This window comes from Wyeomyia smithii, chromosome 1 (assembly GCF_029784165.1).
Source record: "Wyeomyia smithii strain HCP4-BCI-WySm-NY-G18 chromosome 1, ASM2978416v1, whole genome shotgun sequence".
Taxonomy (NCBI): domain Eukaryota; kingdom Metazoa; phylum Arthropoda; class Insecta; order Diptera; family Culicidae; genus Wyeomyia; species Wyeomyia smithii.
The window spans coordinates 97,211,701-97,228,571 of record NC_073694.1 but is presented as its reverse complement, the minus strand read 5'-3'; the positions used below and the strand labels follow the sequence as shown (position 1 = coordinate 97,228,571).

Sequence of the window (16,871 nt, the reverse complement as noted above, 5' to 3'; positions counted from 1 at the left end):
TATATATATATATATATATATATATGGGTCATTCCATACGAAGTGTACATACCACTTGGACACGACCATCACGGATTTGGCTCAAAGCTGGGGGAATTATTCATCTAGGTTCACTATGGAAAAACCCCAATTTTGGTGTCAATTGGAATACCCCCCGCTCTGTGGGACCCCCCTCTTCGTGACAAAGTCAGGCAATTTTTGTTCAAAATTCCGTTTTTTTTTCTCACAATTCATAGATGTAGGACGTCCGCAAAATACTGATAGATGATTTTTAAAGAGAATAAACCAAGGAATCCAAAAAAAATATAATTTTTGACTGGAAGTGTTCCCAGATAGGTTATTTTTGTATTTGAAAACTAAATTTACATTTATTCGGCAAAAGCAGCCATTTTTATTTTAAATTTGATAATTCCATCGTGTTCCTTGAAAAATTTCACGTAAGAAACAACTATCATCCCGAGGTAATATGAGCCAATCTCTAGATATAACATTTTTACGAAAATAGTTGTAATTTTCGTAATTAATTTATTATATAGTTTATAGCAGTAAGACACCAGGAAAATAGTGATGAATGAATTTTGAAGAAAATAAGCCAAGGAATCCAGAATTAATATTATTTTTGACCGGAGGTGTTGCCAGATAGATTATTTTTCTATTTTAAAACTAAATTCCACGCCACGAGCCAAATCCTTGGCCTCCGGTTGCTGAGTCTCACGTCCGACGTTCCAGTTCCAGTATTGGTGCTGTTGCCGAAGGCTGGGAAACCGCCAGGGGACCCATCGGCATACAGACCTATCTGTCTGCTGGACACTACGGGCAAGGTGCTTGAGAGGATTATCCTCAACAGACTGGTGAAGTACACAGAGGGTGTAAACGGTCTGGCAAGTAACCAGTTCGGCTTCCGGAAAGGTAGATCCACGCTGGATGCTATTCTCTCTGTCACTAAGACGGCAGAGATAGCACTCCAGCGTAAGATTTGGGGCATTCGCTATTGCGCAATCGTCACGCTTGACGTGAAGAATGCGTTCAATAGCGCCAGTTGGGACTCCATAGCGCTCGCGCTTAGGAGCATCCACGTACCGGTGTCGTTGTACAAGATTTTGGAAAATTATTTCCAGAATCGGGTACTAGTTTACAACACGGAGGAGGGTCAGAAGTGCGTCCCAATCACCGCAGGGGTACCGCAAGGTTCCATCCTGGGCCCGGTGTTGTGGAATGTCATGTATGACGGGGTGTTGAAACTAAAGTTCCCTGTAGGGGTTGTGATCGTCGGTTTCGCAGACGACATCACGCTAGAGGTCTACGGCGAGTCGATCGAAGAAGTCGAGTTGACGGCCGCGCACTGCATACGCAAGGTCGAAGACTGGATGCACTCTAGGAAACTGGAGTTAGCGCACCATAAAACGGAGGTTACGGTTGTGAACAACCGCAAATTAGAGCAACAGGCGGTGGTCAGAGTCGGTGACTGCACCATTACCTCAAGGCGTTCCTTGAAGCTCTTAGGGGTTATGGTTGACGATAAGCTCACATTTAAGAGTCACGTCGACTATGCCTGTAAGAGCGCTTCAACGGCCGTTGCAGGACTATTTCGAATGATGTCGAATAGCTCAGCGGTATATGGCAGCAAGCGTAAACTTCTTGCCTGGGTGGTTTCGTCCATACTTAGGTATGGTGGGCCAGCGTGGTCCAAAGCGTTAGGTACCAACAGTCATCGTCGTAAACTGGAAAGTACCTACAGGCTCATGTGCCTGAGGGTTGTGAGCGCACAGTGTCATACGACGCAATCTGCGTCCTGTCCGGCATGATGCCTATCAGCATAGCCATTAAGGAGGACGTAGAATGCTTCGATCAACGTGACACAAGGGGTATACGAGGCACCAGAAGGTCATTCTCGATGATCAGATGGCAGATGGAGGTTACGGTTGTGAACAACCGCAAATTAGAGCAACAGGCGGTGGTCAGAGTCGGTGACTGCACCATTACCTCAAGGCGTTCCTTGAAGCTCTTAGGGGTTATGGTTGACGATAAGCTCACATTTAAGAGTCACGTCGACTATGCCTGTAAGAGGGCTTCAACGGCCGTTGCAGGACTATCTCGAATGATGTCGAATAGCTCAGCGGTATATGGCAGCAAGCGTAAACTTCTTGCCAGCGTGGTTTCGTCCATACTTAGGTATGGTGGGCCAGCGTGGTCCAAAGCGTTAGGTACCAACAGTCATCGTCGTAAACTGGAAAGTACCTACAGGCTCATGTGCCTGAGGGTTGTGAGCGCGTACCGTACAGTGTCATACGACGCAATCTGCGTCCTGTCCGGCATGATGCCTATCAGCATAGCCATTAAGGAGGACGTAGAATGCTTCGATCAACGTGACACAAGGGGTATACGAGGCACCAGAAGGTCATTCTCGATGATCAGATGGCAGCAGGAATGGTCCAATTCCGTAAAGGGTAGATGGACGCATCGACTTATTCCGGACGTATCCGGATGGGTTGGGAGGCGCCATGGAGAAGTTAACTTCCACTTGACACAGATTCTGTCAGGTCATGGTTGCTTCAGGCAGTATCTACACAGATTCGGGCATGCGGGGTCCCCCATGTGTCCCAAGTGCGCGGATGCGGAAGAGACTGCTGAGCATGTCTTCTTCGTGTGGCCTCGTTTTGTGCATGCGCGGAGCGACATGATGGTAGTGAGCGGGCCAGACACCACTCCGGACAACCTAGTTCGGAGGATGTGTAAAGACCCAAACATTTGGAGGGCGGTTTGTACAGCCGCCTCTCAAATAGTTTTAGAATTGCAAAACAGGCGACAGGTTGACCACAGACACGCCAGTGTTAGCTAACGGCCAGTCTCCAGGCTAGTTAGCTAAGTTAGCAAAGAGACCTAAAGAATCAAGAGTGTGCACATAGCACAAAAGCCGCTCCCTGAAGCAATACCTGGCGGTGGTCCCGGGGAGTATTATGGGCCGGAGACTGAAGGGGTTTAGTGGGTTATATATATATATATATATATATATATATATATATATATATATATATATATATATATATATATATATATATATATATATATATATATATATATATATATATATATATATATATATATATATATATATATATATATATATATATATATATATATATATATAACACAACATGTTACATATGTTACATGATATTTCAAATGTTTCATTACGTGCAATATGTTATTAAACACGTGTGGCATGACATAATATGTTACATATTACATGATAGTATTACAGCGATTTATGTACATAGACCACTCTTCTCAGAAACAAAATGGCTTTTCTGTTTCGAACGAAATTTCAACACGGTATGAATCAGCTTAAAGTTCGATTTTCTTAATTTTCCAACTTCAGCTTCTTAAGTAGATGAGGTCTATACAAAAAAATCATTCTCTAAAAAAATGATCTTTAGACCACTCTGTCCCGCAACGGCTTATATGTCTACATGCATTTGCCAACATGTTCCTTTCAGAGTCAGAGTCTTTAGATGGTTAATGTTAGCTACGTGCTTGAATATGATTCGGATTGTGTAGAATTATAACAATTATTATAACTATATTTCCAGATCCAAAACATGCAGAATTCGTTGTACTTCAAAATGTTGAGAGAAACTTACTTACAACTTTAATGAACATAACGGATCGCTTTCAACAAACACATACAGCATTCGTAAGTGATGAAATCAACATGGAGCAAAAATCTATTTCAGTTTACGAGTGTACTTCAACCGATGCCAAGCTTATGAATTCCGTTGATACATTTGATAATTTTTTGAACATGGGAGTAACGGATGATCAATATGACACTGATTCCAAATTAGATAAATATTTTCAATTACCGGCTTCAGGAATATGCTTAAATCACAAACAGCTCATGATGATTGAGACAGATAATTTTAAAATGATTGAAACCCGAGAGCAAGATGTTGTCAGAATAGTTAATTCAATAATGGATTTGAATATCATATTCAAAGACCTTTCTCAAATGATACTAGAACATGGTACAATTTTGGATAGAATCGATTATAACATAGAGTCCACACAGACTAATGTATTTGAAAGTTATAAACAGATACAGAAAGCCGAAAAATATCAACGAACGAATAAGAAACTTATTTGCATTATTTTATTAGCAAGCATGATAATATTCATGCTAGTTTTGACCATATTTACTAGGAAAATATGAAACTGTAAAATATGCACACATTTGGAGAAAGTATACGCAAATATAAGGAGCAGGAAAATCTGCAGCTACTATGAAAAAACTACAAATATTTGCGAATCAATATAGGTATCAATCAATAAAATTCGGCGCACGGACTTTAAAAATCTGCGTTTTGCAAACAAATCCGCACATCTGCGGCTGAATTCCGAGAACACGTTTCTTTGAAGAGAAGAAAATTTCTTCATTGAAGGTATATACTTCATTGCTACTTCATTGAAAGTATATACATTGAAAGTATATATTTAAAGAAATTTTCTTCTCTTCAAAGAAATGTGTTCCCGGAATTCAGCTGCTGGTATCCCTAATTAGCATTTGCTTCTGATTTTACTGGCGTCCAGAGTGAATAGATAGAGTGAGGCAAAAAACAGGGGTATGCTAAGGAGGTTATGTTTAATTAGTCAACATCTCTAGTAAAAATTGAAAAGGAGAAGAAGAAGGATAAACATTGTTAACATCGGGTGTAAATAAATGCAAGTAATCCAATGAGGAATATGATAATTACAATTTTACTGATTTTCCAAACGACACACATGGTTTTATTGTTCTAAAATTTTTCTTTTGAATAGCCATTATGAGTTAAGTTAAAATCAAAAATGAAATGTTTTGTGCGATTCTGCGTTAGTGATTTCCACAGTTTCCAGAAAATAAAAATCACGATCCATGCTCAAGGACAAATTGCGCAAAGACTTGCATACAAGTCAGCAACGCTTGTATACAATTTAATATTTTTCGGTCGAAAAAAACGTGTAAAAAATTATAAAAATATAATACAGTCATAAAACATACAAAATAATTCAATTTTACTTTCATTTTATGATGTTATCTACAGTAGCAGCAACTGGAATAATACCTAGCAGAATATATTGTGTATGACAAAAATAAAAGAAAAAATCGAATTTTCCAAGAACGGCCGGCCTAGCGGAAAATTGTGAGTATGAGCGAATGTTTGTCTACTGGTGGGTGATCATTCCTGAAAATATCATTTTTGGGAATTTCCTTATAGTGGAGTAGTAGTCTAATAAGTGACAAACAACAGGCCTCACTCCTGCTTTTTGATCAATATCGACAATTTCAATGATGGAAACGAAAACTTTGATTCTCTAGCTGCCTAGCGGAAAATTGTGAGTATGAGCGAATGTTTGTCTACTGGTGGGTGACCATTCCTGAAAATATCATTTTTGGGAATTTCCTTATAGTGGAGTAGTAGTCGAATAAGTGACCTACATAGGGTAAGGAATCAGTCGCAGAAAACAGGCCTCAAACTCCTGCTTTTTGATCAATACTACTGTTTGAATTCCACCCAACACATTTCGAGTATATCGTCTGAATACACAGGCGGTTCCTAAGGCTGCTTAGAATATGTTCCCTACCCTACGTGTTGTGAGCAACTGGATCGGCAACACGGTTATTGTCACTCAGCTCGCCAGCTGCAGTTTATGCTGCCGTTGGGACAGAGCAAACGTCAGCAACGGGAAAGTGACGAACGACCAGTCGAGTTAACGAGAGAGTCCGAAGCGGTACAACGTTTTAACGTGTTAAATTCCTAGTATTAAATAAGATATTTCAGTTGAAACGCCGCGTGTTTTAGTCCTTCTCTCAAGAGAATAGAAAGGCCACCTCCCGTACGACGGGGACGTAAAAGTGGCGACGAAAAAAAACGGATTTTTTTCCTCAATTTCGTTAGTGAAGAAAACCTAACCGCAAAATTCGGTCACCCGCGTGCAAAAGCGCCGGAGAAGTATGGAAAACGACCAAACTCATGATGTCGACCCATCCCGGTTCCCATCTCAGCAGCAGCAGATGGATACTTCGCAGGGAACTCTAGGCCAGCCAGTCCGTCAACAGCAGTTCATTCCGACATCTTCCGGACAGCAACGGTTTTCTCATCCAGTTCAACAGCATGCAGCGCCAGTATCAGTGAACTCCGTCGAAGGTTTGCTAGCAGCTGTGGTGCAAATGGTGCAAAATCACGATGTGCAGCAGCGACAACAGCAAATGCAACAGCAGCAGTTACAAGTACAACAACTGCAGTAGCAGCAGCAAAACGAAAAGCGGCAGCAGGATTTCTTCCAGAGTATTGCTTCGTCGATAAGGGTGAACGTCCCCCCGAATCCGGAGCAAATTTTAGACTCTTTAGCGAGTATAATAAAGGAATTTCGGTATTATGCAGACAACATTGTCACATTTGGTGCATGGTACTCTCGTTATGACGATCTGTTTGCAAAAGATGCCGCCCGCTTGGAAGACGAAGCGAAGGTATGGTTACCCCTGCGAAAACTCGGTTTAGCGGAGCATGAAAGATACGTTAGTTTTATCCTTCCAAAACTTCCTAAAAATTATTCATTCGACGAAACAGTGGGAAAGCTTAAAAATCTTTTTGGTGCGAAAGAGTCGGTAATAAGTCGTCGATACCGTTGCCTACTGAGCGCTAGAAATCAATCTGAGCACCTGACAAGTAGGTTTAAATCCCTACGAATGATAAGTCCTAATTGCGAAAGCAAACAAATCCTAACAAATAAAATTACAAATTTCTAACAGTGTTGAGAAGTGATTGGACACATATACTCATTATTTACTAATATTTATCATAAATACTTGAGCTACTAACAAATCCCCCCTTTAAAAAAAAAATCTGAACACCACATAGCTTATGCCTGAAGAGTCAATAAATCGTGTGTGGAATTTGAGTTAGGCAAGCTTTCCAAAGAACAGTGAAAGAAATGTCTGGTGTACGTTTGCGGCCTAAAAGCGGAAAGTGATGCTGAAATCAGAACCCGATTGCTATCGAAATCGAAGAGCGAACTGATGTCACTCTTGAACAGCTTTCCGAGGAGTGCCAGCGTCTGCACAATTTAAAGCATGATAATGCGATGATTGAGCAGGCAACGTCCTTTGATCAGATTCATACCGTAAAAGAAAATTTCGAGCGTCATCGATTCAGGAAGCGGAATGCTGATTTCTCGAAGGCATCAACGAGTGGAATAAAGCGTTTGCCGCAAACACCTTGTTAGTTGTGCGGATCGATGCATTACATTCGGGCCTGCACATTTAGGAAACACAAATGCAATGAATGCGGTCAGTTTGGACACCGTGAAGGCTATTAAGGCAGCGCACTTAAATCTCGTAAATCTACGCGACAAAGGAGGAAGACATCCGTACACAGTAAGTTGGTTGTTGTTAACGTGTGCAGCGTTCACAAGCGACGCAGATTCGTATCTGTCGGTCTAGGTGGAACCAATGAACGCTTACAGCTTGATACTGCATCCGACATCACCGTTATTTGCAGAAACACCTGGCGGAAGGTGGGAAGCCCAGCGCTTGTCCCGGAAACTGTTAATGCAAAAGCAGCATCCGGAGACGTTATCCCCATGGACGGTGAGTTTTGCGCCAGCATGACCGTTGCCGGATCTACCAGAACAGCGGTTATTCGTGCAACTGAACCTTCTAGGATCCGACATGTTTGACAGTTTCCAACTTGGGTCTGTTCCAATTGACAGTATTTGTAACCAGATTTCCGCTGCTCTTCCTTCAGTTTCAATCCTGAAGTCCAAATTCGCAGCTGTTTTTAGTGGCACACCAGGTTTGTGTACAAAGGTGAAGGTTAAGTTTACACTAAAAGCGGATCATACACCGGTTTTTCGCCCAAAAAGACCGGTAGCATACGTGATGTGCGCCATTGTCGATGAAGAACTTAATCGGTTACAACGCACGGGCATTATCATGCCGAATGAGTACTCTGAATGGGCAGCACCGATCGTCGTCGTGCATAAGGCAAGCGGTGCCATTCGAATTTGTGGCGATTATTCGACTGGGCTTAATGACGCTTTGCAGCCACACCAGTACCCGTTGCCCCTCCCTCTAAACTGTCAAAATGTAAAGTGTTTAGCCAAATCGATCTCTCAGATGCATTTCTGTAGGTTGAGGTCGATGAGCGTTCCCGTGAGCTTCTGACCATCAACACACATCGTGGTATGTACCGCTACAATCGATTACCACTCGGCGTCAAGGCTGCGCCGGGTGCTTTTCAATAGCTAATCGAAACAATGCTGGCAGGGTTGAGTTGTACCAGTGGCTACCTTGAGGACATTCTTGTCGGTGGCGAAAATGAAGAGGAACATACGCGCAACCTGCATACAGTGCTTCAACGCATCCAAGAATATGGATTCACAATAAAAGCTGAAGAGTGTGCATTTGGTCAACGGCAGATTAAGTACTTGGGTCATCTCTACGATGGCCAAGGGATTCGACCAGATCCAGCCAAGATCGACGCTATTCTCCGTATGCCAGCTCCCATGAATGTCACTGGTGTTCGTTCATTTCTGGGAGCTATTAACTATTACGGCAAGTTTGTTCCTGGAATGCGAACTCTTAGATACCCGCTGGATGAGCTGCTGAAAGCAGGAAAGAAGTTCATCTGGTCGCCCGCCTGCCAGAAATCCTTCCAAGCTTTTAAGAACATTCTTGCTTCTGATCTGTTGCTAACGCATTACAACCCGGACTTAGAAATTATCGTTTCGGCGGATGCGTCGTCCGTCGGAGTAGGAGCTACTATCAGCCACAAGCTTCCAGATGGATCCATTAAAGTCGTACAGCATGCATCCAGAGCATTGACATCCGCTGAGCAGGCCTACAGTCAACCCGATCGTGAAGGTCTCGCTATAGTATTTGCCGTTACTAAGTTCCATAAAATGTTGTTTGGCCGCCGTTTTACACTTCAAACCGACCACGCACCTCTATTACGCATATTCGGTTCTAAAAAGGGCATCCCAGTGTACACAACTAATCGTTTACAGCGATGGGTTCTCCAGCTGTTACTTTCAATTTTAAAATCGTTTACGTTCCAACCGAAAAGTTTGGTAATGCAGATATCCTCTCCCGCCTGATTGATCATCACGTAAAGCCTGAAGAAGACTTCGTCATAGCCAGCATCACACTAGAAGAGGACATCAAGTCAGTTGCAAAAGGTTCTCTTAAAAATATGCCTCTCAGTTTCAATATAGTACAGCAGCATACACAGTCCGATCATGTGCTCAGTAAGGTCTACCAGTTCATACAAAACGGGTGGCCGCAATCTAGAAAGGTTATAACCGATAGGGAAGTCCAACGATTTTTCGATAGGCGTGAATCACTTACAACCTTCCCGATTTCCGGAAGCGTTGCCTCAACCAACTGCATCGTGGTCATTCTGGGATCCAGCGTATGATAGCCATTGTGCGAAGTTTTGTGTACTGGCCATCTATTGACGATGATATTGTCGCGTATGTTAGTGCATGCCGCAACTGTGCAGCTGCAACACGAAGTCCACCTAAGCTACTGCCACAGTCGTGGCCTACTGTTATGTTGTGAGCCTTTGGCAGCGTGTCCATGTAGACTACGCGGAGCCACTGGAAGGAGATAGTTACCTGCTTGTGGTGGATGCCTATTCGAAGTGGGTCGAAATAGTAAAAACCAGTTCCACGACGTCTGTTGCTACTATCACCATTCTGCGCAGTCTTTTCGCTCGCCTTGGAATGCCTGAAACCTTGGTCAGCGACAACGGGTCCCAGTTCACCAGTGCTGAGTTCAGACAGTTCTGCCTCAAAAACGGCATTGATCACGTCACTACTTCACCCTATCACCCGCAGTCGAACGGCCAAGCAGAGCGCTACGTCGATATGTTCAAACGTGCAATTAAAAAAACTCGCGAGGGAAGAGCAACGATGCAGGAATCTTTGGATACCTTTTAAGCTACTTATCGCACAACCCCAAACCCGTCAGCTCCTGAATGAAAATCCCCGTCAGAAGTCATGTTGGGTCGTCGTATACGGACAAGTTTGGAGCTACTGCGTCCATTCGTTACTAGAAAACCAACAAATAAGGAAAATCAGCCAATCAAACGTTCTTTCGATAAAAACGCCGAAGTTTACGTAAAGGTTTACACCAAAAACACTTGGAGTTGGCTTTCTGGAATTGTATTGGATTGAAGGTCGGCGAATGATTCGTTCCCACTTCAATCAAATGCGACATCGGAGTTCTTCAGAAGCAATTTCAGCTGGTTCCATCCAGCATAAGTTACCATTGGACATTCTCCTTGAATCATGCAATTTGTCATCGCCCGATTGCTCAGTAGTGCAACCCAGTGTCGTTCCAGCTCCTTCCCCTGTAGCGAGTGAGGCATCAACATTGAATGCACCACCATCCCAACAGTCAACACCGTTGCAGCAGGTGCGCCAACCAGGGAAAGTTTGGAGGTCACCAATGTCAGATTCCCGTGAGTCCTCTCCGTCATCCCAGTCACCATCCTCAACATCGTCCGAGTTCCTCTCAGCAGATAGTGATCCAGCTGTACCTTTGCCAAGGCGTTCTTCGCGCGTCCGAAGACAACCCCAGTGGTTCGATGCGTATCAGCTTCACTGAAGGGGGAGATGCTGTGAGCAACTGGATCGGCAACACGGTTATTGTCACTCAGCTCGCCAGATGCAATTGTGCTGCCGTTGTGACAGAGCAAACGTCAGCAACCGGAAAGTGACGAACGACCAGTCGAGTTAACGAGAGAGTCCGAAGCGGTACAACGTTTTAACGTGTTAAATTCCTAGTAATAAATAAGATATTTCAGTTGAAACGCCGCGTGTTTTAGTCCTTCTCTCAAGAGAAAAGAAAGGCCACCTCCCGTACGACGGGACGGTAAAACTACGTATATGAGGCAAATTATTGAAAAAATCGAATTTCCCAAGAACGGCCGGCCTAGCTGGAAATTGTAAGTATGAGCGAATGTTTGTCTACTGGTGGGTGACCATTCCTGAAAATATCATTTTTGGGAATTTCCTTATAGTGGAGTAGTAGTCGAATAAGTGACCTACACACGTATATGAGGTAAATTATTGAAAAAATCGAATTTCCCAAAAACAGCCAGCCTAGCGGAAAATTGTGAGTATGAGCGAATGTTTGTCTACTGGTGGGTCACCATGCCTGAAATTATGGTTTTTGGGAATTTCCTTATAGTGGAGTAGTAGTCGAATAAGTGACCTACACACGTATATAAGGCAAATTATTGAAAAAATCGAATTTCCCAAGAACAGCCGGCCAAGCTGAAAATTGTGAGTATGAGCGAATGTTGGTCTACTGGTGGGTCACCATTCCTGAAAATATCATTTTTGGGCATTTCATTTGGGCAGGCAGTTTTTTATTCTTCATTTAAAAATCGAAGGAAAACGATAAACATTTTTTTAAAAATCACGTTTTGCTCAGAAAATTGCACTCTTCCAGCTGATATACAAAAATCAGAAAACCGTTTAAAACTTTATTTATTTATTTATTTCGTCAATCATAGTAGACTACATCTTAAAAACTATTGCTAACATCACAAATATAGTTATGTAATTCTAGTGTTCAATATTTTTCTAAGAGCATTTCGTGACATCGTTAAATCAATAACTTCACAATATTTATTGAAAAGACTCATCATACTATTAACTGGCCCGGCCATGGCATATTCTGTTCTATAAGAATTTAATACAAAAATTTTTCGCGTTCTTAATGAGCGTGTAGGAGCATAAAAGTTGAGTTTTCCAAGCAAATTTTCCGAACTTATGCGTTGTGAAACTAAAACGTTGACAAGAGTTACCGAAGCAATTTCTATTCTTTTTTCAAGCGTTTCTATAATAATAAGCATGCAACGCGATTCATAACAAGGGAGAGGAAATGAATTCCAACCAAGTTTTCTTAGTGCATATAACAAAAACTGTTTTTGTACGGATTCGATTCTATTGGAATGGACGTCTTGATAAGGCGACCAAACAACACTACAGTATTCTAAAATAGATCTAACATTTGTAACAAAGAGAGTTTTTATAGTGTACGGGTCTACGAAATGATAACTGAACCTTTTTATAAAACTTAGCATACTGTTGGCTCTATTGATGATCGTATTGTAGTGATCAATGAATGTTAACTTAGAATCCATAATTACTCCTAAATCTCTAATTTGATAACACCTTTCTACAACTTGATGTCCAAGAGTGCAACTGGCATGTTCAGGATTTCTTTTCCTTGTGTAGGATATAATATTACATTTTTTACGTTGAGATCAAGAAGACTTTTTTTACACCAAATGTAGAAAATGTCAACCTCTTGTTGGAATTGTTGGATGTCTGATTTGTGTTTTATTTTCATGTACAGTTTCATGTCATCGGCATATATCAATACTTTGAGACGATTCAACACAAGGGTAACGTCATTAACAAATAAAATGAAGAGCAAAGGGCCTAAATGGGAGCCTTGTGGAACTCCAGATGTCACTTTTACTGGTACAGAAAGGTGTCCCTTAAACCTAACCGTTTGTGTCCTATTCGTCAAATAAGATTCAATCCATCTAAGTAGGCCTGACTCAAATCCCAGTTTTTTTAATTTGAACATAAGCATGGAAATATCTACTCTGTCAAAAGCTTTACTAAAATCCGTGTATAGAGTTTCCACGAAGTTGCCTCTGTCCATAGACGCAAGAGAGAAATCAACAAATTCAAGTAAGTTGGTAGCCGTAGACCTTCCTTTGTAAAAACCATGTTGGTTACACGTTATGCGATTCTTTACCTGATTAAATATTTTTTGGTTTACGATAGCTTCAAAAAGTTTAGGAATACAGGATATTATTGCAATGCCACGATAATTTTTGATGTCAGATCTCTTACCTGACTTGAAAATCGGTATAAGAAAAGATTTTTTCCAGATTGATGGAAACTGTCCGGACGTAAGGGATAAGTTGAAAAGCCAAAACAAGGGTTTTACGAAGGCAGGAGCAAGACTTTTCATAAGTGAGGGTGGCATTCCATCTGGACCTGGACCTTTTGAAGCGTCCAGTTCTTTTAGTGTTGCGAGGATTTCTTGAACAGTTATTTGCTTAATAGATACGTTATTTATTTGTTCATGCAAGTGCGGGAAATACTCAAAGTTCCTGACTCCGTCGCTATTTTTATAAACGGTTTGAAAAAAACTCGCAAACTTGTTGCAGATTTGCTTTGAGTCAGTACTGGCAAAGTCTTCATATTGCATGCGAGATGGGAAGTTTTTTTTTTCTTCATCTATAATTTATTTGACACGGCACAAATACAATTCAATGTTTAACGGCTTTAATTATATCTGGTAGCTTACTTTCTAAAGTATCTTAATAACTAAAAGCAAATTTTTTATCCTCGCTGCCGACTACGAGCTGAAACTAAATCTAACTTAAAGCTAGAATGTTTTGCATTAAAAGCACTGATTTGTTGTTTGATGTTTTTCCATCGCCATAGGTAAGCAGCATATTGAATATGTTCCGCTGCTGGGCCAAGATATTACGGACTGGCATATTGGGTTGTCTCCCTCGGGACCTGAGAGTATCGTGCGGGTCTAGTTGCTGTTTCCGGATCCGGGGTCTTAACGTGTTCTTGTCGTTTGGTTGGATGTAGGCGGAAGGGAATAGAATTAAACTGGGGCGTGGATGGATTTCAGGAAAACGTATATAAGGGACATGTAGGATAGGTCACGGCTCGCCAAGACATCACGAACAGGAACAGCCGGCTGCCTACTTTCGGCCTGCAGGGAAGCTATTAATTTAGACCTGGCGACACGGTGTACAGGGCATGACCAAACCACATGCTCTATGTCGTGATAACCCTCACCACAGGCACAGATACCACTTTTCCCGAGCCCAACACGACGGAGATGCGCGTCAAATCTATAGTGATTGGACATAAGCCGGAACATCACGCAAATGAAATCCCGACCTACATCCAACCCCTTGAACCACGGGTTCGTCGATACTTTGGGGATTATGGAATGTAACCACCTTCCCAATTCCCCTCTGGTCCAAGCATTTTGCCAACTGATGATCGTATTCTGACGTACAAGTGCGAAAAATTCATTAAAAGAAATTGGTCTTTCATAAATATCACCGTTTGTTGCGCCCACCTTAGCTAAAGAGTCCGCTTTCTCATTGCCCGATATCGAGCAGTGAGAAGGGACCCACGCTAAGGTAATCGGAAACGATTTTTCGGATAAAGCACTCAGATGTTCCCGTTTTTTCCCCAGGAAATACGGAGAGTGCTTAACATCTTTCATCGATCGGAGAGCTTCAATGGAACTGAGACTGTCCGTAAAGATGAAATAATGGTCCGTGGGCATTTTTTCGATAATCCCTAGGGTGTACTTAATTGCAGCCAATTCTGCGACGTAAACAGTAGCAGGATTATCGAGCTTATGGGAGACGGTTAAATTGTTATGGAAAATACCGAAGCCAGTGGACCCATCAAGAAATGATCCGTCAGTGTAGAATATATTGTTGCAGTTGATGTTTCGATATTTATTGGAAAAAATTTTGGGGATCTGCTGCACGCGTAAATGATCCGGGATTCCACGAGTTTCTTCTATCATGGATGTATCGAAAAACACAGTAGAATCAGAAGTATTTGATAAGTCGACACGATTTGGAATATTCGAAGAAGGGTTAATATTTTGGGACATGTGATGGAAATACAATGTCATAAAACGGGTTTGAGAATTAGGTTCGATTAACCTTTTAAAATTTTCAATCACGGGACGGTTCAAGACCTCACATTTGATAAGAATACGAGAAGACAGGCTCCAGAAGCGGTTTTTCAATGGTAGTACTCCAGCTAAGACCTCCAAACTCATCGTATGGGTCGACTGCATGCAACCTAAGGCGATACGCAAACAACGATATTGTATTCGCTCCAGTTTGATCAGATGTGTGTTTGCTGCGGAGCGGAAGCAGAAACACCCGTATTCAATTACAGACAATATCGTTGTTTGGTAAAGCCTTATAAGGTCTCCTGGGTGGGCTCCCCACCATTGACCGGTTATTGTACGAAGAAAATTCACTCTTTGTTGACATTTTTTCATCAGATACCTCACGTGACAACCCCAGGTGCCTTTAGAGTCGAACCAGATACCAAGATATTTGTGTACCAAAACCTGAGAAATCGTTTTACCCATTAATTGTGTTTAAAGCTGAGCAGGTTCATGCTTCCTAGGAAAAACTACTATCTCAGTCTTCTCCGGAGAGAATTCGATACCTAGCTGTAAAGCCCAAGCAGACAAATCGTCCAAGGTATCTTGCAATGGTCCTTGCAAATCGGCAGCCTCGGCTCCTGTAACAGAGATTACACTGTCGTCTGCAAGTTGTCTTATCGTGCATGAATTTGCCAGACATTCGTCGATGTCATTTACATAAAAGTTGTAAAGAAGGGGGCTTAAACATGAGCCCTGGGGAAGACCCATGTAGCTAATGCGAAAAGTTGCCAAATCGCCGTGCGTAAAATGCATGTGCTTTTCGGACAACAAATTGTGCAAAAAATTGTTTAAAATTGGAGAAAATCCTTGTCGGTGAAGTTTGCCCGAAAGAATGTCAATAGAAACGGAATCAAAAGCCCCCTTAATATCCAAGAACGCAGACGCCATTTGTTCTTTGCGAGCATACGCCAGCTGAATATCTGTTGAAAGCAGCGCTAGACAATCATTCGTCCCTTTGGCACGGCGGAAGCCAAATTGAGTATCCGATAGTAGGCCATTTGATTCGACCTAATGGTCTAAACGACGGAGTATCATTTTTTCCATCAATTTCCGGATACAGGATAGCATTGCAATCGGCCTATAAGAGTTCTGATCAGAAGCTGGTTTTCCTGGTTTTTGGATGGCGATCACCTTCACTTGCCTCCAATCCTGCGGTACAATGTTTTGCTCCAGGAACTTATTGAACAAGTTCAACAAGCGCCTCTTGGCATTGCCGAGTAGATTCTTCAACAAGTTGAATTTGATTCTATCTAACCCAGGCGTGTTATTGTTACAGGACAGGAGGGCAACTGAAAATTCTGCCATCGTAAAAGCTGATTCTATCGCGTCGTGGCCCGGAGACGCATCACGAACAATATTTTGCTCAGGAACAGAGTCCGGACATACTTTCCTGGCAAAATCAAATATCCACCTACTTGAAGACTCCTCGCTTTCGTTGACCGTTACGCGATTCCGCATTCTTCGGGCTGTGTTCCAAAGAGTGCTCATCGATGTCTCCCTCGACGTCTCGTTCACGAACCGACGCCAATATCCGCGTTTCTTTGCTTTACCCAAGCTTTTAAGCTTGGTATCAAGCTCCGAATACCGTAAATAGTCGCCAGGTATACCTCCCTTCTGGTAGGCCAAAAACGCGTCGGATCTTTGCGTGTAGACATCGGAGCACTCTTGGTCCCACCACGGAGTGGGAGGCCGTTCTTTAATCGTTATGCCGGGATATTTCTTCGTTTGGGCTTGCAACGCGGCGTCGAGAATCAAGCCCGCGAGGAGGTTGTATTCTTCAAGTGGTGGATGATGTTGAATCGAATCGACCGCTTTTGAAATCATTTCCTCGTATAACTTCCAATCGACATTCCGTGTGAGGTCATACGGAATGTCAACTGGTCGCATGCGAGTTGACCCGTTATTAATTGAAATAAGAATAGGCAAATGGTCGCTACCGTGAGGATCGAGGATTACCTTCCATGTGCAATCCAACCGTAGCGACGTCGAACATAAGGATAGATCCAGAGCGCTTGGGCGCGCTGGAGGTTTCGGGATACGTGTCATTTCGCCGTTGTTTAAAATAGTCATGTCGAAG

At 42.4% G+C, this 16,871-nt stretch overlaps 1 protein-coding gene across 6 annotated transcripts in view; it reads left to right on the top strand.

The window, feature by feature from the left end:
- The window catches only part of LOC129718726 (uncharacterized), a 463,725-nt gene that overhangs the window by 437,773 nt on the left and 9,081 nt on the right, over nucleotides 1-16,871 (top strand). For 5 of the 6 annotated variants that reach the window (XR_008727024.1, XR_008727023.1, XR_008727016.1 and 2 more), the window contains one exon: nucleotides 3,591-4,031. The exons of the other annotated variant lie outside the window; for it this stretch is intronic. The gene's annotated coding sequence lies outside the window, so the exon portion shown is untranslated. Of the gene's footprint in view, nucleotides 1-3,590; nucleotides 4,032-16,871 lie in introns of those variants that run through there. 6 annotated transcript variants of the gene reach the window in all.